This window comes from Lolium perenne, chromosome 6 (genome assembly GCF_019359855.2).
Source record: "Lolium perenne isolate Kyuss_39 chromosome 6, Kyuss_2.0, whole genome shotgun sequence".
Classification (NCBI taxonomy): domain Eukaryota; kingdom Viridiplantae; phylum Streptophyta; class Magnoliopsida; order Poales; family Poaceae; genus Lolium; species Lolium perenne.
The window spans coordinates 134,910,458-134,935,011 of record NC_067249.2 but is presented as its reverse complement, the minus strand read 5'-3'; positions in this window follow the sequence as shown (position 1 = coordinate 134,935,011).

The window sequence follows — 24,554 nt, the reverse complement described above, 5'->3', positions numbered from 1 at the left end:
ACCTGAGGATGTAGATACAGAGGAGAAGCGGAAGAAGCGGTTCATGAAAGGCATGAATCCATACATGAAGATGCAACTAAGGTTGGCACGGACTGCCGAATTCCAGGAACTGATTGACTCGGCAATCACTTTCGAGGATGATTACCGGCAAGTCCAAGAGGACAGGAGGAAGAGGGCTCGTATAGAGCCAAGGAAGTACCCAATCAGTAAACCAACACCTGATCGGAGTTTTAAACCCCGATACCGACCTACTACTGGTAACCAATACAACCGGGGAGGTCAGAGTCAGAACCCAATCAACCAAATCATCTGCAACAATTGTGGCCTAAAGGGTCATTTGCAGAAGGATTGTCAGAAACCCAGAATCATCTGCTATGGTTGTGGGAAGGAAGGCCACATCAAGCCGGAGTGTCCAAACAAGTCATCTTGGAGCGGACAGAGCCCTGGAGGACGAGGTGGAAACAACAACAACAACAACCGTAACAACAACAACAACAACAACAACAACCGCAACTACAACAACAACAACAATAAGAGGGGAAAGCCTTATGGAAAGCTGAATTGCACATCTTTGGAACAAGCGGAAGAGTCGGATCAAACAGTCTTAGGTACGCTAAGCATTCTTACTCATCCTGGCAAAGTATTATTTGATACTGGAGTAACCACATCATTTCTTGCATTGGAGTTTGTGGAAAAATTCGGGCTTAGATGTTCTAAGTTAGAAACCCCTATAACTGTTCTATCCGCGGGGGGAACGATCTTAGTAACCCACGTGAAAGAAGCACAAGTCCTAACCATATGTGACTGTGTGTATTTCGCGGACCTATTCATCATACCCATGAAGGACATATCAGTCATCCTAGGGATGGATTGGTTGACAGAAAATGGAGCGGTGATTAACTGTGGAGACAAAACAGTATCACTTCGCAACTCCATCGGAGGTCGAATAGTGTTCCAAGGAGATAAGTATAGTGAGTTGGAGATCGGATTGGAACTAAATAGCCTGAAGGAAGTGAGAATTGAAGATATTCCTGTAGTGAATGAGTTTAAGGATGTATTTCCTAAGGAACTACCGGGAATGCCACCCGATAGAGAGATAGAATTCACAATCGATCTGATTCCAGGCACAGCACCAATAGCACAACCACCATATAAGATGGGGCCAAAGGAGTTAGTGGAACTGAAAGCTCAGATAGATGAACTGGAACAGAAGGGATTTATTCAAGAAAGTGTGTCACCATGGGGTACACCAGTTATATTTGTGGATAAAAGAGATGGAGGAAAGAGGATGTGTGGAGATTACAGAAATTTGAACAATGTCACTATCAAGAACAAGTACCCTTTACCTAGAATTCAAGACCTCTTTGATCAAGTTCAAGGAGCAGGAGTCTTCTCGAAGATAGATTTAAGGTCAGGATACCATCAAATCAAGATCAAGAAGGAGGATGTACCAAAAACAGTGTTTGTATCAAGGTATGGACACCATGAATACTTGATTGTACCATTTGGACTAACAAATGCACCAGCAATTTTCATGAATTTGATGAACAAGATATTCATGAAGTACTTGGACAAGTTTGTGATAGTGTTCATAGATGATATTCTAATCTATTCCAAAGATAAAGAAGAACATGCCAAGCATTTGAAGATAGTTCTGCAAATTTTGAGGGAACATCAGCTATATGCGAAGTTTAGCAAATGCAAATTTTGGTTAGATAGTGTTGAATTTCTTGGACATGTTATAACCAAAGAAGGCATAGCGGTGAATCCAAGCAAGGTTCAGTCCGTATTGGAATGGAAATCACCTAAAAATGCTAAGGAGATACGATGATTTCTTGGTATGGCAGGCTATTATCGGAGATTCATAGAGGGATTTTCGAAGATTGCAGGGCCAATGACCAAGTTACTCAAGAAAAATACTCCATTTGTGTGGACAGATGAGTGTGAAGCCAGTTTCCAAACACTCAAAGATAAGTTAACCACAGCACCGGTGTTAGCAGTTCCTGAACCTGGAAAGGATTACACGGTGTATTGTGATGCTTCCAAGAATGGACTTGGATGTGTTCTTATGCAAGATCGGAAGGTAATAGCTTATGGATCAAGGCAGCTAAAACCACATGAACATAACTACCCAGTACATGATCTAGAGTTAGCGGCAGTTGTGTATGCTTTGAAGAGTTGGAGACAATTTCTATATGGATCCAAGTGTGAGTTATACACCGATCACAAAAGTTTGAAATATTTCTTCACCCAGAAGGAATTAAACATGAGGCAAAAGAGATGGTTAGAGTTGATTAAGGATTACGACCTTAAGATCAACTATACACCAGGCAAGGCTAATGTAGTAGCAGATGCCCTAAGTAGGAAGAGTACGGAGAATCAACCTACGGAATGGGAGATTCCAAAGGAACTTCGGAAAGAGTTAGAGGATGCTCAAATTTTGTTTATTCAAGGTGATGTCAAAGGAAGTATAGCAACCATGAGGATTATGGATGAGATGTACTCAGACTTGAAATATGAGATTATCCGAAAGCAAGCGGATGATTTGTTCATCCAAGAGGAAATCAAGAGGATTGGAGAAGGAAGACCATCGGAATTCCATCTAGGGGATTTTGATTCATTATACTTCCAGAAAAGGATCTGTGTACCAGATGATTCAGAAGTAAAGTCAATCATATTAAAGGAAGCACATGAAACCCCTTATTCAATACATCCAGGAAGTACTAAGATGTATATGGATTTGAAGGAGATGTTCTGGTGGAACAACATGAAAAGAGAAATAGCACAATATGTCTCGGAATGTCATACATGTCAACGAGTGAAGGCAGAACATCAGAGTCCTGCGGGATTACTCAAACCACTAGAGATACCGGAATGGAAATGGGATGAAATAGGAATGGATTTTGTTACTGGTTTACCAATGACTAGTAAGAAGAAGGATATGATATGGGTAATAGTGGACAGACTTACCAAGAGTGCCCATTTCATAGCTGTAAATACAAAAGATACTGCAGAAAAGCTTGTGGATATATATGTGAAGGAGATTGTTAGCAAGCATGGAGTACCAAAGAAGATAGTCTCAGATAGAGGTTCAATTTTCACATCAGCATTCTGGAAACAACTACAAGAATCTTTGGGATCCAAGTTGGATTTCAGTATAGCATACCATCCACAAACCGGAGGACAAACCGAAAGAACCAATCAGATACTTGAGGACATGCTAAGAGCTTGTGCTCTGAACTTTGGAGGCTCATGGGAGGACCATTTACCTTTAGCGGAGTTCTCATATAACAATAGTTATCAGAGTAGCATCCAGATGGCACCGTACGAAGCATTGTACGGAAGGAAGTGTAGATCACCAATTTGTTGATTTGAAACCGGAGAAAACAAGGAGTTTACACCGGACTACATCAAGGAGAGACAAGACGTCATCGAGGTGATCCGGGATAGACTCAAAATAGCTCAGAGTCGTCAGAAGAGTTACGCTGACTTAAAGAGAAGAGATTGGGAACCGAAAGTGGGAGACATGGTCTATCTGAAGGTTAGCCCAATGAAAGGACTTAAGAGGTTCGGAGTGAAAGGAAAGTTAAGCCCTCGATATATTGGACCATTTAAGATAATCAGTCAGAATCGAGGAACAGCTTTTGAGTTGGAGTTACCGGCACAACTAAGTCAAGTTCATGTATCACAACTCAGGAGGTGTTTGAAGGCACCGGATGATCCCATCACATATGAAGAAATAGAATTGCAATCTGACCTAACTTATGTGGAAAGACCGGAAAAGATCTTAGAAGTACAGTGGAAGAAATTAAGAAACAGGGCAATCAAATACTGTAAAGTGCAATGGCAACATCATCCTGAGCGAGAAGCAACTTGGGAGATGGAAGAAGAATTAAGGAAGTCTTACCCCGAGATGTTCAGGTACCAATCTTAACTTCGGGACGAAGTTTCTGTTAAGGGGGAGAGGTTGTAATAACCCAGAACATAGGAACAACGAAGGGTAGATTTAGAAATGGGATGTGCATTTCATCGCAAAACGGGGGAAATTTTCGCGCCTTATTGCAACTAAACCTAAGAGGGATCGAGGTTCTCTCTCATTTTGCACTTAGGGTTAGGCAACTTGAGTTAGGGGAATTTCGACATGATCTCTTTTGTATCTTGTTGACTTGGGGAATTGATTTCATTTGACAAGTGTTAATACATTTAACAATAAGCATTGAACAATATAAAATGAAATTCATAATTTAAACACAACTTATGAATTCAAACAACTTTGAATTTCAAAGTGAATCATAAATACAATGTTTATTCCAGAATATAAATACTACATAAATCAAAAGCTCATAAACAAAAACTTGGACTTTATTGATATCACAACACAGATTACATTGTCTTTACAATATTCTTGATACAAGAATTGATGAATAATAAACAGAAATGAAAAAGAAGATTACAATATTGTTCCTAAACTAAAACCTAGACTAAATGACTTGGAGAATATCTTCATGGTCATAATCATCTTTAAAACCTGCAAAAACAAAGAACCAACACTAGCCAGAATATTAGTGTTAGCCAAAGAATTCAGTTTGGACAGAACCAAGTGTCATGCACACTTGTGCTTGTCCAAGACCATGGACAGCACAAGATAAGGGCAGCAGCAGACCAAACCTGAGCACCACCAGGGGCTCAAGTTTCAGCATATGAGAGCACACAGCTCAAGTGTGCTGGGCAGCAACAGCAAGGCCATGCATCAGATTAGTCACCAAAGCAAGCCAGGCTTGTGTGTCAATGCAAGGATAGAAGCAGGGTTCATATAAAAGGGGCACAAACCCTAGAAACAGTGACCAGTCGACCAGATAAGGATTCACCAGGTAAGGGTGAAGCAAGAACAAGCTCAGTTCATCCAGTTCTTGAGCAAGAACAGAACCAACACACACACCCACTCAACCACCAGAAATCATGGTGACCTGAGAGGATCATTGATACGTCTCCGACGTATCGATAATTTCTTATGTTCCATGCCACATTATTGATGTTATCTACATGTTTTATGCACACTTTATGTCATATTCGTGCATTTTCTGGAACTAACCTATTAACAAGATGCCGAAGTGCCGCTTGTCGTTTCTGCTGTTTTTGGTTTCATAAATCCTAGTAAGGAAATATTCTCGGAATTGGACGAAATCAAAGCCCAGGGGCCTATTTTCTCACGAAGCTTCCAGAAGTCCGAAGGAGAGACGAAGAGGGGCCACGGAGGGGCCACACTATAGGGCGGCGCGGCCCCCCCTTGGCCGCGCCGGCCTGTAGTGTGGGGCCCCCGTGCCGCCTCTTGACCCGCCCTTCCGCCTATAAAAAGTCTCCGTGACGAAACCCCCAGTACCGAGAGCCACGATACGGAAAACCTTCCAGAGACGCCGCCGCCGCCGATCCCATCTCGGGGGATCCAGGAGATCGCCTCCGGCACCCTGCCGGAGAGGGGAATCATCTCCCGGAGGACTCTACGCCGCCATGGTCGCCTCCGGTGTGATGTGTGAGTAGTCTACCCCTGGACTATGGGTCCATAGCAGTAGCTAGATGGTTGTCTTCTCCCCATTGTGCTATCATTGTCGGATCTTGTGAGCTGCCTAACATGATCAAGATCATCTATCTGTAATTCTATATGTTGCGTTTGTTGGGATCCGATGAATAGAGAATACTTGTTATGTTGATTATCAAAGTTATGCTATGTGTTGTTTATGATCTTGCATGCTCTCCGTTACTAGTAGATGCTCTGGCCAAGTAGATGCTTGTAACTCCAAGAGGGAGTACTTATGCTCGATAGTGGATTCATGCCTGCATTGACACTGGGACAAAGGATGAAAGTTCTAAGGTTGTGTTGTGCTGTTGCCATTAGGGATAAAACATTAGTGCTATGTTCAAGGATGTAGTCACTAGTTACATTACGTACCATACTTAATGCAATTGTCTGTTGTTTGCAACTTAATACTGGAGGGGGTTCGGATGATAACCTGAAGGTGGACTTTTTAGGCATAGATGCAGTTGGATGACGGTCTATGTACTTTGTCGTAATGCCCAATTAAATCTCACTATACTCATCATGATATGTATGTGCATGGTCATGCTCTCTTTATTTGTCAATTGCCCAACTGTAATTTGTTCACCCAACATGCTGTTCGTCTTATGGGAGAGACACCTCTAGTGAACTGTGGACCCCGGTCCAATTCTCTTTACTGAAATACAATCTACTGCAATACTTGTTCTACTGTTTTCTGCAAACAATCATCTTCCACACAATACGGTTAACTCTTTGTTACAGCAAGCCGGTGAGATTGACAACCTCACTGTTTCGTTGGGGCAAAGTACTTTGGTTGTGTTGTGCAGGTTCCACGTTGGCGCCGGAATCCCTGGTGTTGCGCCGCACTACATCTCGCCGCCATCAACCTTCAACGTGCTTCTTGGCTCCTCCTGGTTCGATAAACCTTGGTTTCTTTCTGAGGGAAAACTTGCTGCTGTGCGCATCATACCTTCCTCTTGGGGTTGCCCAACGAACGTGTGAAATACACGCCATCAAGCTAAATTTCTGGCGCCGTTGCCGGGGAGATCAAGACACGCTGCAAGGGGAGTCTCCACTTCTCAATCTCTTTACTTTGTTTTTGTCTTGCTTAGTTTTATTTACTACTTTGTTTGCTGCACTAAATCAAAATACAAAAAAAAATTAGTTGCTAGTTTTACTTTATTTGCTATCTTGTTTGCTATATCTAAAACACAAAAAAATTAGTTTACTTGCATTTACTTTATCTAGTTTGCTTTATTGTCTTGCACTCTATATTAAAAATACAAAAAAATTAGTTACTTTTGTTACCATGTCTAGCTCTGAACCTGTTACTTCTTCGCCTGAAGAATTAGTCTTCACTTTTAAACAAGGGGATGAGGAGAGTTTTAAGGATGCTTGGTCTAGAATTTTTACTTCTTATCGTAAAACTGAACCTCAAATGACTCTAAGTTTGCTCCTTAGTAATTTTTATTTCGGTATTATGATTCGCTATAGATATGCTTTGGATACTTTAGTGGGAGGAGATTTCCTTCATTGCAATGGGGATCAAGCTTTTAATGCCATAAAGAAGTTGGTTGCATCACATGATTCAGCTAATAACTTTGATTCAGTCCTCACTAGCATTTATAGTAGATTAAATAATCTCGAGATAAGTACATCTCGCTTGAATGATAATTATTGCCACGTTCGTAATCGTCTTGAACAAGTTTTAGTGAACTCTAAACTCTCAATGTGGGATCCTGCTGTTAAAATTGTCATCGGTGATCGAACTCTCCATGCCTACTGTGATATTATGTATGAATTTTGCCTTATGCCTGAAAGTATTTATAAATATTTGAAACTTTGGGGAGTCGAGGAAGGAGGAGAAGAAATAACTCTCATTGATAACTCTACTATAATTCCTAAAGGAATAGCCGCAGGTGTGCATACAACCATTCTTGGAAGAACAATATCCATTGATTATCTTGTTGTTGAAACAGGAAAACTCACACTCGGAAGATCCCTGCTGAAACTATTGGGAGCAGTCATTGATGTTGGAGAAGGCACTCTGAAATTCACCTCTATACCAGGGGAAACTCATACATTTCCTAAACCAAAGGGAAAGAAAAACAATAAGAAAGGTAAGGGTAAAGCCGAAGGTAATGTTGACACTTCGTCTCTTGATAATACTTGATACACACTTTCTGCGCCTAGCTGAAAGGCGTTAAAGAAAAGCGCTTATGGGAGACAACCCATGTTTTTACCTACAGTACTTTGTTTTTATTTTGTGTCTTGGAAGTTGTTTACTACTGTAGCAACCTCTCCTTATCTTAGTTTTGTGTTTTGTTGTGCCAAGTTAAGCCGTTGATAGAAAAGTAAGTACTAGATTTGGATTACTGCACAGTTCCAGATTTCTTTGCTGTCACGAATCTGGGTCCACCTCCCTGTAGGTAGCTCAGAAAATTAAGCCAATTTACGTGCATGATCCTCAGATATGTACGCAACTTTCATTCAATTTGAGCATTTTCATTTGAGCAAGTCTGGTGCCATTTTAAAATTCGTCAATACGAACTGTTCTGTTTTGACAGATTCTGCCTTTTATTTCGCATTGCCTCTTTCGCTATGTTGGATGAATTTCTTTGATCCATTAATGTCCAGTAGCATTATGCAATGTCCAGAAGTGTTAAGAATGATTGTGTCACCTCTGAATATGTCAATTTATATTGTGCACTAACCCTCTAATGAGTTGTTTCGAGTTTGGTGTGGAGGAAGTTTTCAAGGATCAAGAGAGGAGTATGATGCAACATGATCAAGGAGAGTGAAAGCTCTAAGCTTGGGGATGCACCCGGTGGTTCACCCCTGCATATATCAAGAAGACTCAAGCGTCTAAGCTTGGGGATGCCCAAGGCATCCCCTTCTTCATCGACAACATTATCAGGTTCCTCCCCTGAAACTATATTTTTATTCCATCACATCTTATGTGCTTTTTCTTGGAGCGTCGGTTTGTTTTTGTTTTTTGTTTTGTTTGAATAAAATGGATCCTAGCATTCACTTTATGGGAGAGAGATACGCTCCGCTGTAGCATATGGACAAGTATGTCCTTGGTTTCTACTCATAGTATTCATGGCGAAGTTTCTCCTTCGTTAAATTGTTATATGGTTGGAATTGGAAAATGATACATGTAGTAATTGCTATAAATGTCTTGGGTAATGTGATACTTGGCAATTGTTGTGCTCATGATTAAGCTCTTGCATCATATGCTTTGCACCCATTAATGAAGAAATACATAGAGCATGCTAAAATTTGGTTTGCATATTTGGTTTCTCTAAGGTCTAGATAATTTCTAGTATTGAGTTTGAACAACAAGGAAGACGGTGTAGAGTCTTATAATGTTTTCAATATGTCTTTTATGTGAGTTTTGCTGCACCGGTTCATCCTTGTGTTTGTTTCAAATAAGCCTTGCTAGCCTAAACCTTGTATCGAGAGGGAATACTTCTCATGCATCCAAAATACTTGAGCCAACCACTATGCCATTTGTGTCCACCATACCTACCTATACTACATGGTATTTTTCCGCCATTCCAAAGTAAATTGCTTGAGTGCTACCTTTAAAATTCCATCATTCACCTTTGCAATATATAGCTCATGGGACAAATAGCTTAAAAACTATTGTGGTATTGAATATGTAATTATGCACTTTATCTCTTATTAAGTTGCTTGTTGTGCGATAACCATGTTCACTGGGGACGCCATCAACTTTTCATTGTTGAATTTCATGTGAGTTGCTATGCATGTTCGTCTTGTCTGAAGTAAGAGAGATCTACCACCATATGGTTAAGCATGCATATGTTAGAGAAGAACATTGGGCCGCTAACTAAAGCCATGATCCATGGTGGAAGTTTCAGTTTTGGACAACAATCCTCAAATCTCAAATGAGAAAATTATTAATTGTTGGTATATGCTTATGCATAAAAGAGGAGTCCATTATCTGTTGTCTATGTTGTCCCGGTATGGATGTCTAAGTTGAAGAATAATCAATAGCGAGAAATCCAATGCGAGCTTTCTCCTTAGACCTTTGTACAGGCGGCATAGAGGTACCCCTTTGTGACACTTGGTAAAAACAATGCATTGTGATGACCCGGTAGTCCAAGCTAATTAGGACAAGGTGCGGGCACTATTAGTACGCTATGCATGAGGCTTGCAACTTATAAGATATAATTTACATGATGCATATGCTTTATTACTACCGTTGACAAAATTGTTTCATGTTTTCAAAATCAAAGCTCTAGCACAAATATAGCAATCGATGCTTTTCCTCTATGGAGGACTATTCTTTTACTTTCAATGTTGAGTCAGTTCACCTATCTCTCTCCACCTCAAGAAGCAAACACTTGTGTGAACTGTGCATTGATTCCTACATACTTGCTTATTGCACTTATTATATTACTCTATGTTGACAATATCCATGAGATATACATGTTACAAGTTGAAAGCAACCGCTGAAACTTAATCTTCTTTTGTGTTGCTTCAATATCTCTACTTTGAATTATTGCTTTATGAGTTAACTCTTATGCAAGACTTATTGATGCTTGTCTTGAAGTGCTATTCATGAAAAGTCTTTGCTATATGATTCACTTGTTTACTCATATCATATACATTGTTTCGATCGCTGCATTCACTACATATGCTTTACAAATAGTATGATCAAGATTATGATGTCATCTCACTACACAAATTATACGTGTTATCGTTTTACCTGCTCGGGACGAGCAGAACTAAGCTGGGATGCTGATACGTCTCCGACGTATCGATAATTTCTTATGTTCCATGCCACATTATTGATGTTATCTACATGTTTTATGCACACTTTATGTCATATTCGTGCATTTTCCGGAACTAACCTATTAACAAGATGCCGAAGTGCCGATTCTTGTTTTCTGCTGTTTTTGGTTTCAGAAATCCTAGTAAGGAAATATTCTCGGAATTGGATGAAATCAAAGCCCAGGGCCTATTTTCTCACGAAGCTTCCGAGAAGTCCGAAGGAGAGACGAAGAGGGGCCACGGAGGGGCCACACTATAGGGCGGCGCGGCCCCCTTGGCCGCGCCGGCCTGTAGTGTGGGGCCCTCGTGCCGCCTCTTGACCTGCCCTTCCGCCTATAAAAAGTCTCCGTGACGAAACCCCCAGTACCGAGAGCCACGATACGGAAAACCTTCCAGAGACGCCGCCGCCGCCGATCCCATCTCGGGGGATCCAGGAGATCGCCTCCGGCACCCTGCCGGAGAGGGGAATCATCTCCCGGAGGACTCTACGCCGCCATGGTCGCCTCCGGTGTGATGTGTGAGTAGTCTACCCCTGGACTATGGGTCCATAGCAGTAGCTAGATGGTTGTCTTCTCCCCATTGTGCTATCATTGTCGGATCTTGTGAGCTGCCTAACATGATCAAGATCATCTATACGTAATTCTATATGTTGCGTTTGTTGGGATCCGATGAATAGAGAATACTTGTTATGTTGATTATCAAAGTTATGCTATGTGTTGTTTATGATCTTGCATGCTCTCCGTTACTAGTAGATGCTCGGCCAAGTAGATGCTTGTAACTCCAAGAGGGAGTACTTATGCTCGATAGTGGGTTCATGCCTCGCATTGACACCGGACGGTGATGAAAGTTCTAAGGTTGTGTTGTGCTGTTGCCACTAGGGATAAAACATTAGTGCTATGTTCAAGGATGTAGTCACTAGTTACATTACGCACCATACTTAATGCAATTGTCTGTTGTTTGCAACTTAATACTGGAGGGGGTTCGGATGATAACCTGAAGGTGGACTTTTTAGGCATAGATGCAGTTGGATGACGGTCTATGTACTTTGTCGTAATGCCCAATTAAATCTCACTATACTCATCATGATATGTATGTGCATGGTCATGCTCTCTTTATTTGTCAATTGCCCAACTGTAATTTGTTCACCCAACATGCTGTTCGTCTTATGGGAGAGACACCTCTAGTGAACTGTGGACCCCGGTCCAATTCTCTTTACTGAAATACAATCATCGCAATACTTGTTCTACTGTTTTCTGCAAACAATCATCTTCCACACAATACGGTTAACTCTTTGTTACAGCAAGCCGGTGAGATTGACAACCTCACTGTTTCGTTGGGGCAAAGTACTTTGGTTGTGTTGTGCAGGTTCCACGTTGGCGCCGGAATCCCTGGTGTTGCACCGCACTACATCTCGCCGCCATCAACCTTCAACGTGCTTCTTGGCTCCTCCTGGTTCGATAAACCTTGGCTTCTTTCTGAGGGAAAACTTGCTGCTGTGCGCATCATACCTTCCTCTTGGGGTTGCCCAACGAACGTGTGAAATACACGCCATCAATCATCCAAGACCTGGAGGTGGAGGGCTGTGACACAAACCCAAGTCTGCATCAACAAAGCATTTCTTTCTAGGAGCTGGAACAAGGTATACCAAATACCTGGAAAAGATCCAATGGATCTGATCCATCATATGCATGAACTAAGCATGGGATGAGCAGATGCTCATATGGGTAGATCATCACTTGGTTTTCACCAAGGATCACTGTCAGTCTAGAAGCTACTAAGATAGAAACCATCCAGATACAGATCTTGTGCACAGAAGCTAGAAATCATGCACAGATGCACACAATAGCAAGATCTCATGCACAGATAGCACCAGTAGATGGCAAAGATTAGCAGCCAAGACTACACAGAAAATCCTAAGCATGCAACCATCAGAAACCCTAGATTTCTTCACAGGCAAGCATATTGGCATTCATATTTATTATGATCCCCAAATATGCAAGCAAAGATGAGTAGCCAACAAAATCCAACCAACCATGTGAGCAACCAGTCAGTAGCAAGGCTACTGAGGTCACATCACATTTAGCACCAATTAAGAGAAAACCAAATATATCACATCACTATCCAGAAATGGATTCAGATTCTATTTGCTTGCCAGATCATCAAGAACAGTCAAATCATTTGCAAGCAAGTAACTTAATCATCACTGCATAAGCAGTTCATCATAATCTAATTAATACAAGCATGAATTTATCACAGATCCATGCTAAGCACTGACAGTAGCACACTGTTGAGCAACACAGTTAATCTATAGCCACTAGAGCAAGTCTAGGTAGCTAAGATGAGAAACAGCACAAGTAAGCAACAGCACAGTGATGCTTGAGCATCAGCATCACAAAGATAAGTGAATCATTTAGCCACAGTATTAGCCAGTAAGCTATCACTGACAATCAATTAATCAAATGGGTCAATTATAGCAAGCAAAGCTACACAGGGAAGTTAGCCAACAAGCAAGGAATGATCCAAAGGATCATTGGCTTGCAGAGGAAGCACTAAAGCATATCACAGGCACCACTGGCACACACACAAGTGTCACAGATGCATCACAAGTACACCTAGACAAGCAAGCATGATAGACCAGTAAGCATAAGCAAGTCATAACCAAGCATAGCATGGCATGGTTAGCTTTTGAGCAAGTACAACAGAGCATGGCAAGTGTAGAGCATGCTAGGAGCAGCAGAGAAGCAAGCACAGCATGAATAGCAAGCAAAGCAGCATGTGCCAGTACCAGTAAATGGTAATTGGGCCATGAGCTTGCAATTAACCGAAGCACAGGCAAATTGCATAGGAATAGCATGGCTCTGTGTGATCACAGGATCACCAGAGAGCAGCAGAGTATGAGGAGGAAGAAGAACAGTAACGAGGGGAGGCGCACAGAAGAGAAGATGGTGCGGCAACACTTACTTGCGCCTGGAAGCAGAGGCTAGGGCATGGCGAGGCAGTGCTCGCGTGGCCCTAACAGCTGCAAGTCCAGGGTAGGCGCCGACGTTACGCCGGCGAACCCAGACACGAACCAGCACCACCGTAGCAAGCACCTGAGGCGACGGCATGAGTACTGCAAGCAGCACCCGCGCCAGGTCAACCCCAGGCGCGTACCCATCGTCGGCGAGGACGAGATCTCGCCGGAGTTCGTCGAGGCGATTCTCCACGAGATCCAGATCGGAGGCGATTCACCAGGAGAGGACGAGAAGGGGAAAACTGCGCGGACAGATCGATAGATCTGCACGCGGCAGTTCAGGATCGGTAGGTGGCTACGGCAGAGGAGCACAGCGATGGCCGGAGCGAGGCGGCGGCCATGGCGGCGACACCATCGCCACGGGAGTCGCCAGAGATTAGGGTTAGGCGAATGAGTGAGAGGGCCGAGTGAGAGAGAGTGAGGTGGGCCGCTTCGGCACCACCGAACCCAAAAGGGGATCAGCCTTATTGGGCCGTCCCTGGGTTTAGGTTATTGGGCTGGGCCCAATATGGGTCCAGGGGGGTATTTTGGTCTTTTGACATTTAATAAAAGACCAAAACTTTACCAAATTTTTATAAATCAAAAACAACTCTAAAAATCCATTAAAAATTGGATTCATGAATGAAAAATAAATCTTAACAAGAATAAAATATGAAATGGAATTTATGAAACAAATTCAAAATTATGAATTTTCAGAATTTAAATAATAAACTTGGAATTTAAAATTATTATTTCCTTGTATTTAAAATTCAAGGAAAAATCCCAAATAAGTTCAAATACTTATTTTCAAACATTTCAAAATGAAATTCTACTATTCCAAGTCATTTCTTCTGAAAAAGGGTATTTTTCTCAGAAAAATACTATATTCCTTTTATTTCCAAAAACTATAGAGGTAACTCTATAATTTCAAATTATTTTTGGAATGACTAAGAAAGTCATCAAGTAAAATAATTTTACTTTGAATTGTTATCCTTTGTGTGAATTACAATGATTAATCCTTTTAAATCAATTGTAAATTACCGTCAAAGACATAAATCTTAAATACAACCCTAAATTGTAATAACTCATTGGGGTAAAGGGATTCAACATAAAATAATACATCCATAATTGCATTATTTGGATTTTATAACATTGTCCTTACCGGACAATGATGCTTCTTACAGAACCCGAGGTCCAGGTTCCATCAACTGCATTGAACTGCACTATCTCGCAGTCCACAGGCAAGTTCACCCTTGCTCATGTCAACTTGATTATTTTCTACTACTTTAATGCAAAACTATATACTTATCATTCCTGCATCACAAATAAAATGTTACTTTCCAACTATGAATATGACTATGTGGATGGCAATGGAACCATGGTATGTGTTGATATGGTGGAGGTTCCATTGCAATGGGTTATATCACCCTAGGGTTAAATTACCAATGCCGTCCAGTGATTCTAGCGCCGTACAAACCGCGTTGACCATGAGATCTATAATGGCTCTGGGGAAGCCAGTCGTATCTTTTCCCTTCTGCACGCCAACGGATTGGTAGAGCCGGCGGGGTGTTGGAGGCACTGCCGTAGGTTGGGATAGCCTTTTAAATCCCCATCCATTAGTGATGATGGCTCTACGATCTATGAAGGATTGTCCAAAGTACACCATGAGTAAAGCCGTATTATCGGGGGAAGTCTACTGGAGGTGTGCGGGTGGACAAAAGGGTGGGTTTGCAGTCGCGGAGAAGGCGGTGTGGGCTTGGATCTTTATACCTGGCCTCACACCAAAGGAAGTGTGAACGGGGGCAAGTCCCTGCGGATGGCAAAAAGGGTGAGATCTCTTGTGGGAAAAGTAACGCACCTCTGCAGAGTGTATCAGATTGTGGCTGTCACTCCTTGTTCCGGGAAGGGAACTGCGAACGCGGCAGGAAAGGAACTCCATGAAGTTCTAGTCAACCTGTGAAGACTGACGGGCATAGTTTTCATAATAAAAGCAACCTTTTGAAGAAATGTTTTCAAAACATGCATTGACCTGCGATTTCCTGATCAATGGTCGTAGCTAGTGCATCAAACACCTTTTATTCTTTTAGAACTTGCTGAGTACCTCTGTACTCACTTTCTTTCGACACCCTTGCTAGACTGTGATCCGGAAATGGAGGCCATCAACGATGGAGCACCAGAAGGAAGCTACGAGCTGGTCTACGAAGAACCTGATCTTACTGGAGGAGTTGAAGGAGTAGACTATGGGATAGTCTACGGATCAGATGACACGGAGGCGGAGGAGTAATGATATACCTAGCATCATAGAGCCGAGCAGCATAGAACTTACCTAAATAAGTTGTTGAGCTCTCTTAGTATTTAGTATGAGTTGTAATCGTACTTTAGTAGTATCTTAGGGTGTTCTCATAGGACCTGTGAGAATACCAACTTGTTAAGGCAATGTTTGTAATAAAGTATGGAGTGTTATGACCTGCAATGTTTCTGTTGTACCACTCTGAGGGATATGGCAAATTGTGAAGAAGTCCCTTCGCAAAGATCATATCAACGACTTGTATACTACAACATGCAGTGGTATGCTGGGTCACCGCAGCTGGTATCAGAGCAAATGTTGCGACCTTAGGTTGGAAAAACCTAGTATAGGGAAGAAACCTGTAGGAGTCTAGTAGAAATAGTAAAGGATTCTCTAGAAGTATGGTGATTATTCACTTGAGAATAGCAAAACCATATATTTTAGTGCGATAATTCTTTATTATAGCTATTATGATGCATTATCACTACTAATATTCTGCTTTTGTATATAGCCATAATGGCGTACACGTTTCCTAAGAGGACTTTGAGGAAGGTTGAGGGTTGGCTCGGTGATTATGATGGACCAATAACAGCTCTCCTGTGTGGGATGCTGAAGGAACTTCATTGTGATCCACGGATACCTGTTATCAAGTATACCTACTATGATGGGGAAATCCTAGCCAAGTGCAGAGTATCGGTCCAACTACCGGAAAAACTGCTGATGAGTCGTATAATGCCATACGGAGAAGCCAAAACTATCACCACAGCTTACCATATGGGCCTATTCAAGGCAATCCTTGAGATAAGGCAGCATAAGTCAGTGGAACTCCTATGTTCAGAGTTTTCTCATATACCTCATGCCGAGGAAGATGAGGATCCCACTCTGAATCATTTGGTGTTAGCACACAGAAGTCCTGAAGCTGCAGCACAACACGTGGATAGCTGTAAGTCTTTATTGACCACGATGTACCTTTTACACATGAAGATGAGAGGTGAGATTGACCACATGCTAGCTGAGTTCACGGACCCTGATAAAGTCCAAACTCGGATGCGTGATTTGAGGGCACAACCACAACATACTACACCTTTCTTTAGCCTAGACAGCTCTGTAGATTTGAGTGACCAGTGGTCCAAGAGAAATCCACTTACACCCAATTTTGTCCCGCACTATCCACACGTGTCAGCATCATATGAGTCTGGATATGGGGGAGATGATTCCAGGAACCTAAACTGCTCGGAGTCACCAATCGAGAATTCGACTGGTTGGCGTTTCGGGGAACCTTTCGGTGATAAGGAGGAGCCAATTCCATGTGATACAGGAGATGAGAGTGATGCGATTAACCAGAATGTTAACCCAAGCTTTGGGCAGAAAGAAAAAGACACCAACTCCATTTCTTTAGATTTGGAGATGGGATTACCCAAAACATCCCAGTACGTCGTAGGTGAGAGTTCTGGAACAAAGAAAAAGAAGAAGAAGAAGATGAGGGGTCAAGTGAATAGGAATCCTCCATGGATGACTGGAGAAGAGGAGCTGTATTCCACTGGGGATATGTATGAGTCTTTATCTAGTTACTTTGGCATGACAGATCTCTGTCTCGGCACTTCGTCCGATTCAGACTACATACCTACGGGAAGAACCTTCATTCCGGACGGTCTTCGGAGGACAGACCGCTGTACCGGATGGACCCCAGGAATGTATGCGGAGGTGAATGAAGACGATGAGGAGTAGAGTTCCAAGGAAGAATAAAGTAATCTAGGTGGTATTGTAATAGAACGTATTTTAAAATTCCGTTGGCTTGGGCTTGGAGCCAAATAAGTGGTTTATATGTACCACATGTAATATAAGTTTGTGAGTGTGTTATGTATTATACAAAGTATATGCATAATAAATGTTTGTTTTGTATTTGCTTCTTGATTTCATTGTGTGACTAGTTCTGGGCATTGAGTTGAGCTCAGAAAGCATTTGCATGGTGTAATTATGAGTAATCGCTCTTTGTTACAGGACTAGGGGGAAATGGCGTTAGTAGAAACCGAAGAGGCTCGCAGAGAGCGGGAAGCCAGAGAGAAAGAGGAGGCAGATGCAGCAGCTAGAGCAGAGAACGCACCACCACCACCACACCCAATGATGCACCCAGATTTCCAACAGTATATGAGGTCAATGGAGGAAGATAGGAGGCGTTATCAGGAAAGCCAGAGCAAAAACATGCAAGATTTCTTTACCCATGTCATCAATGATAGGGGTAATGAAGGCAAGGGAGTAACACTATCGGATTTCCAAAATGCAAGACCACTACCATTTACATCAGCTCCAGAACCAATGGATGCTGAAGACTGGCTCATGGATACGGAACGGAAGCTGAAGACCGTTGGTTGCAACGATGAGGAGAAGATTAGATACACCACTTATCTGTTGTCAGGACCAGCAGCATCATGGTGGGAGAACCTTGTAGCAGTACACCCTCCAGATAAGGTATTCACCTGGGAGGAGTTCAAGAAGAAGTTTCGGGATGCTCATGTTCCGGACAGCGTGGTGGAGCTGAAGAAGAGGGAGTTTGAAGAACTAAGACAGAATACTGCACCAATCATGCAGTATGTTCGGGATTTCAATAGGCTATCCAGGTATGCACCTGAGGATGTAGATACAGAGGAGAAGCGAAAGAAGCGGTTCATGAAAGGCATGAATCCATACATGAAGATGCAACTAAGGTTGGCACGGACTGCCGAATTCCAGGAACTGATTGACTCGGCAATCACTTTCGAGGATGATTACCGGCAAGTCCAAGAGGACAGGAGGAAGAGGGCTCGTATAGAGCCAAGGAAGTACCCAATCAGTAAACCAACACCTGATCGGAGTTTTAAACCCCGATACCGACCTACTACTGGTAACCAATACAACTGGGGAGGTCAGAGTCAGAACCCAATCAACCAAATCATCTGCAACAATTGTGGCCTAAAGGGTCATTTGCAGAAGGATTGTCAGAAACCCAGAATCATCTGCTATGGTTGTGGGAAGGAAGGCCACATCAAGCCGGAGTGTCCAAACAAGTCATCTTGGAGCGGACAGAGCTCTGGAGGACGAGGTGGAAACAACAACAACAACAACCGCAACAACAACAACAACAACCGCAACAACAACAACAACAACAATAAGAGGGGAAAGCCTTATGGAAAGCTGAATTGCACATCTTTGGAACAAGCGGAAGAGTCGGATCAAACAGTCTTAGGTACGCTAAGCATTCTTACTCATCCTGGCAAAGTATTATTTGATACTGGAGTAACCACATCATTTCTTGCATTGGAGTTTGTGGAAAAATTCGGGCTTAGATGTTCTAAGTTAGAAACCCCTATAACTGTTCTATCCGCGGGGGGAACGATCTTAGTAACCCACGTGAAAGAAGCACAAGTCCTAACCATATGTGACTGTGTGTATTTCGCGGACCTATTCATCATACCCATGAAGGACATATCAGTCATCCTAGGGATGGATTGGTTGACAGAAAATGGAGCGGTGATTAACTGTGGAGACAAAACAGTATCACTTCGCAACTCCATCGGAGGTCGAATAGTGTTCCAAGGAGATAAGTATAGTGAGTTGGAGATCGGATTGGAACTAAATAGCCTGAAGGAAGTGAGAATTGAAGATATTCCTGTAGTGAATGAGTTTAAGGATGTATTTCCTAAGGAACTACCGGGAATGCCACCCGATAGAGAGATAGAATTCACAATCGATCCGATTCCTGCACAAAGACACCAATAGCACAACCACCATATAAGATGGGGCCAAAGGAGTTAGTGGAACTGAAAGCTCAGATAGATGAACTGGAACAGAAGGGATTTATTCAAGAAAGTGTGTCACCATGGGGTACACCAGTTATATTTGTGGATAAAAGAGATGGAGGAAAGAGGATGTGTGGAGATTACAGAAATTTGAACAATGTCACTATCAAGAACAAGTACCCTTTACCTAGAATTCAAGACCTCTTTGATCAAGTTCAAGGAGCAGGAGTCTTCTCGAAGATAGATTTAAGGTCAGGATACCATCAAATCAAGATCAAGAAGGAGGATGTACCAAAAACAGCGTTTGTATCAAGGTATGGACACCATAAATACTTGGTTGTACCATTTGGACTAACAAATGCACCAGCAATTTTCATGAATTTGATGAACAAGATATTCATGAAGTACTTGGACAAGTTTGTGATAGTGTTCATAGATGATATTCTAATCTATTCCAAAGATAAAGAAGAACATGCCAAGCATTTGAAGATAGTTCTGCAAATTTTGAGGGAACATCAGCTATATGCGAAGTTTAGCAAATGCAAATTTTGGTTAGATAGTGTTGAATTTCTTGGACATGTTATAACCAAACAAGGCATAGCGGTGAATCCAAGCAAGGTTCAGTCCGTATTGGAATGGAAATCACCTAAAAATGCTAAGGAGATACGAGGATTTCTTGGTATGGCAGGCTATTATCGGAGATTCATAGAAGGATTTTCGAAGATTGCAGGGCCAATGACCAAGTTACTCAAGAAAAATACTCCATTTGTGTGGACAGATGAGTGTGAAGCCAGTTTCCAAACACTCAAAGTACACCATGAGTAAAGCCGTATTATCGGGGGAAGTCTACTGGAGGTGTGCGGGTGGACAAAAGGGTGGGTTTGCAGTCGCGGAGAAGGCGGTGTGGGCTTGGATCTTTATACCTGGCCTCACACCAAAGGAAGTGTGAACGGGGGCAAGTCCCTGCGGATGGCAAAAAGGGTGAGATCTCTTGTGGAAAAAGTAACGCACCTCTGCAGAGTGTATCAAATTGTGGCTGTCACTCCTTGTTCCGGGAAGGGAACTGCGAACGCGGAAGGAAAGGAACTCCATGAAGTTCTAGTCAACCTGTGAAGACTGACGGGCATAGTTTTCATAATAAAAGCAACCTTTTGAAGAAATGTTTTCAAAACATGCATTGACCTGCGATTTCCTGATCAATGGTCGTAGCTAGTGCATCAAACACCTTTTATTCTTTTAGAACTTGCTGAGTACCTCTGTACTCACTTTCTTTCGACACCCTTGCTAGACTGTGATCCGGAAATGGAGGCCATCAACGATGGAGCACCAGAAGGAAGCTACGAGCTGGTCTACGAAGAACCTGATCTTACTGGAGGAGTTGAAGGAGTAGACTATGGGATAGTCTACGGATCAGATGACACGGAGGCGGAGGAGTAATGATATACCTAGCATCATAGAGCCGAGCAGCGTAGAACTTACCTAAATAAGTTGTTGAGCTCTCTTAGTATTTAGTATGAGTTGTAATCGTACTTTAGTAGTATCTTAGGGTGTTCTCATAGGACCTGTGAGAATACCAACTTGTTAAGGCAATGTTTGTAATAAAGTATGGAGTGTTATGACCTGTAATGTTTCTGTTGTACCACTCTGAGGGATATGGCAAATTGTGAAGAAGTCCCTTCGCAAAGATCATATCAACGACTTGTATACTACAACATGCAGTGGTATGCTGGGTCACCGCAATGGCTACGGGAGGTTGGGGATTTTTGGGTGCCGATGGCCAGAACAGAGCAAGGGGATGAAGTGGCAAACTGCTCAGAGCGGTTAAATAAAGGGGGTATAGTAGAGATTCAATGCCACAGCAGTTTCCGAGGAGGCGGTGCCCAAAAAACAACGGTCAAATCACGTGGAAAAGTTGAGAAGGCAGGGCATCATGATGAAGGATGCTGCGACGGTTTTGCTCTGCCGCGACATGACCCGACGAAGAGAAGCAGAGTGATTTTGGAATTATCAATTCCAAAACCAGGGGGGCATGTGTTATCACCAGAATTTGACCGAGTCAGAGGTGGGCCGCGATCAAGATGGGCTTGAAGAATATATACGGAAGAAATACGTGAATCGGCCTTATATGCAAAGTTTGGGCTAGTTTGCCCTTGTATCTGTAACATAGTAGGATACGTGTCGGTTAGTTAGAGTTTGGCTCGTGCACGGTTGGGATTATTCCCACGTTAGAAAGTCTACGGACTATAAATATGTATCTAGGGTTTATGAAATAAACAACAATCACGTTCATCACAAACCAATCTAGGCGCATCGCCAACTCCCTTGTCTCGAGGGTTTCTTCCGGGTAAGCATCATGCTGCCTAGATCGCATCTTGCGATCTAGGCAGTACAAGTTTATTCGTCGTTCATGCGTTGCTCGTACTGAAGCCTTTTTGATGGCGAGCAACGTAGTTATCTTAGGTGTGTTAGGGTTAGCATTGTTCTTCGTATCATATGCTGTCGTAGTGCAACCCTTAGACATCTAGCCGCCCTTACACCTATCTTAGGTGTAGGGGCGGCACCCCGCTTGATCATTATTTAGTAGATCCGATCCGTTATGGTTGCTCCTTGTTCTTCAAGGATTAGTTTAATATCTGCATAGTTAGGCCTTACAAAGGGTTGGAGGATCCAGCGACGCGTAGGGTGTAGTTTGCTAGCCCTAGACAGGATGTTCCGGGGATCAACCTCGTGTTGGTTTTTAGGCCTTGTCTAGGATCGGCTTACGATCACCGTGCGTGACCGCGAGGCCCAATCACGAGTAGGATGATCCGATTATGCGGTGAAAACCCCAAATCGTCGTAGATCGTTTTAGCTTTATCTTGATCAAGCAGGACCGCCATATATTCGTACACCTCGTGCGAATCATGGGTGGATCGGCTCTTTGAGCCGATTCACAGGACAACCTGAGAGCCGATCGAGGCTCGTATTTAATGTTTACGTGTATGCCATGCAGGAAACTAAGCGAGGCATCTCCATCACCTTCCTGACCAGGTATAGGTCAGGTGGCACGCCCTTGCACCAGCATCGGACGTGCGTGCCGGAGTTCTGTGCGGGCCGTCGCTCGGAGGGACCAGGGCCAGCCGCAGCCCTAAGTTGCTCCCGGCTCTCCTGTGTTGCCTGTCGCTGCTCGCCGGTGGGTTTCTGACCGCAACAAGATCGTCTTTGTATAGTTTTTATGCATTTTTATGTACTACTTTCAATGTTTGTACTATGTTGCAATTCAAAAAATGGGCCGCCCCGGTGGAAGCACACCCGGACGCAAACAGACGAGCGGACAAAATATGTCCGCGGGGCGACGCAAACGGACGCTCGTGACCACTTTTGGGCGTCCGAAATGCGTCGCGCCGCTGAAGATGCCCTTAGCAAAACTAACGATTTGTGTGACCCTAGTGGAATTATTTCACCCCTGAGTTGGGCGCCAACGAGAATGGAGCCAAAATAGTGCGAGGCGGCGTCAAGCATTTGCACTTTGCAGCACCGAAGCAAGGTCGGCGCCAACCTAGGCTGGTGCCAAAGCTAGGTTCACGGCAATGAGTTTTGGCGTCCAACATATTGGGTCATTTTATGCTAGATTTTTTTATACTAGACAAAAGAAAGAAAAAAATCTAATGGGGGCGGTGGAAGGCGGTGGAGAGAAGATGGGAGTTGGCGACTAGAGTTTGACTGAGGAGGGGAGTGGTGGAATGGGCGGAGACCGGGAGGGCCGCTTTATAGAAACGGTGATGCGCATTGATGACCGGGAAGCTATGTCGTCGCCATGTGAAATGGGTCGCGGCCCATCGCATCGCCGTCTTGGGAACCGTCACGCCCGTTGAAGCCAACGATCGACCTTCTCAAGCGGGCATTTAATCACAACAGGCGGCTACCCTTGTTGCCAGGACATCCCCACACGCCAAATCCTACCTAGCGTGAGGCGCTGGCGCGCCCATTCGGCATCCCACGAGAAGGGACCGTCACGGGATTACCAGCGATTGTATTGGGCTCCGAATGGTGCCGACGCATCATTAGACGTGCCGGTGTTGCCCAAAAGTAGCCGCGGACCCCAAACGATTAGTAGGGTTGATGTTGGGGCCGCCGGTGATGATGCTCTAAAACAAGATGAAATACACTAGTACTACTCTCTCCGTTACAAATTAGGTGATACAACTTTTAAAACTGAACGAAACCGCACATTAAAAGGCAGGCCCGGGCCCACGGGAGTGCGGGCTGTGCGGCCGCACAGGGCCCAAATTTTTTAGGGGCCCAATTTTTTTAAGTTTTCCTTTAATAACTTACACTGCAAGAATAATTCGCATGTCCATACCTGCTCAAATTGTGCTACAGGTCGGGCGTGCAATCGTATACCAAGAGGGTGCAAGTTCGACTTGTATTATTGTCCCTTTGTTTTGTCCCACTTTTTGTATTCATAGAACAAGAGGGTGTTCATAGAACCTCTATTTGGCAGCTCGTGTCTTCATTTTAGAACCACTTGTTAGCAGCTTGTTTCTCAATTTTATCCCACATTTTTCTATTCCTACTGAAGCCTATAAAGTAAACACTAGAACCTCTTGTCAGCAACTCGTCTCTTTATTTTGTCTTATTTCTTTCAATTCCAATTAAAGCCTAAAATGTAAATACCAGATTATTCATTTTATGAGCATTGAATAAAACTTAGATAAACTCAAACAAGTTGCATGTGTAAATCACACTATACCTTCCGAAATAAGTTTCTAGTTAAAACTTTAAACATGTCAAAATAATTGTAATATGGTATATTGACTTTTCATATTCAAATTAGATAATTAATCACAACTTAGTTTTAAAGACCCAAACAGTTTTAGTTCATCAAAATCATTGGATGTAGGTTTTTCTTCTTCTTTGGTTGGATACTCCTTCCAATCAAGGTATTAAACTATATATATGTGTTTCCTCTTAAATAATTTTTAAGACTGTCTTATAACGAGTTTAGAATCTACGGGCACTGAAAGTAGTTCTTCAGTTTAAACGTCCATCTAAAATATTTCTGCAATAAAATGGGGCCCATTTTTAAGTTTCGTACAGGGCCCCGAATTTTACCGGCTCGGCCCTGTTAAAAGGTGTTTAGGTATATGCATGTCTAAACCAAAC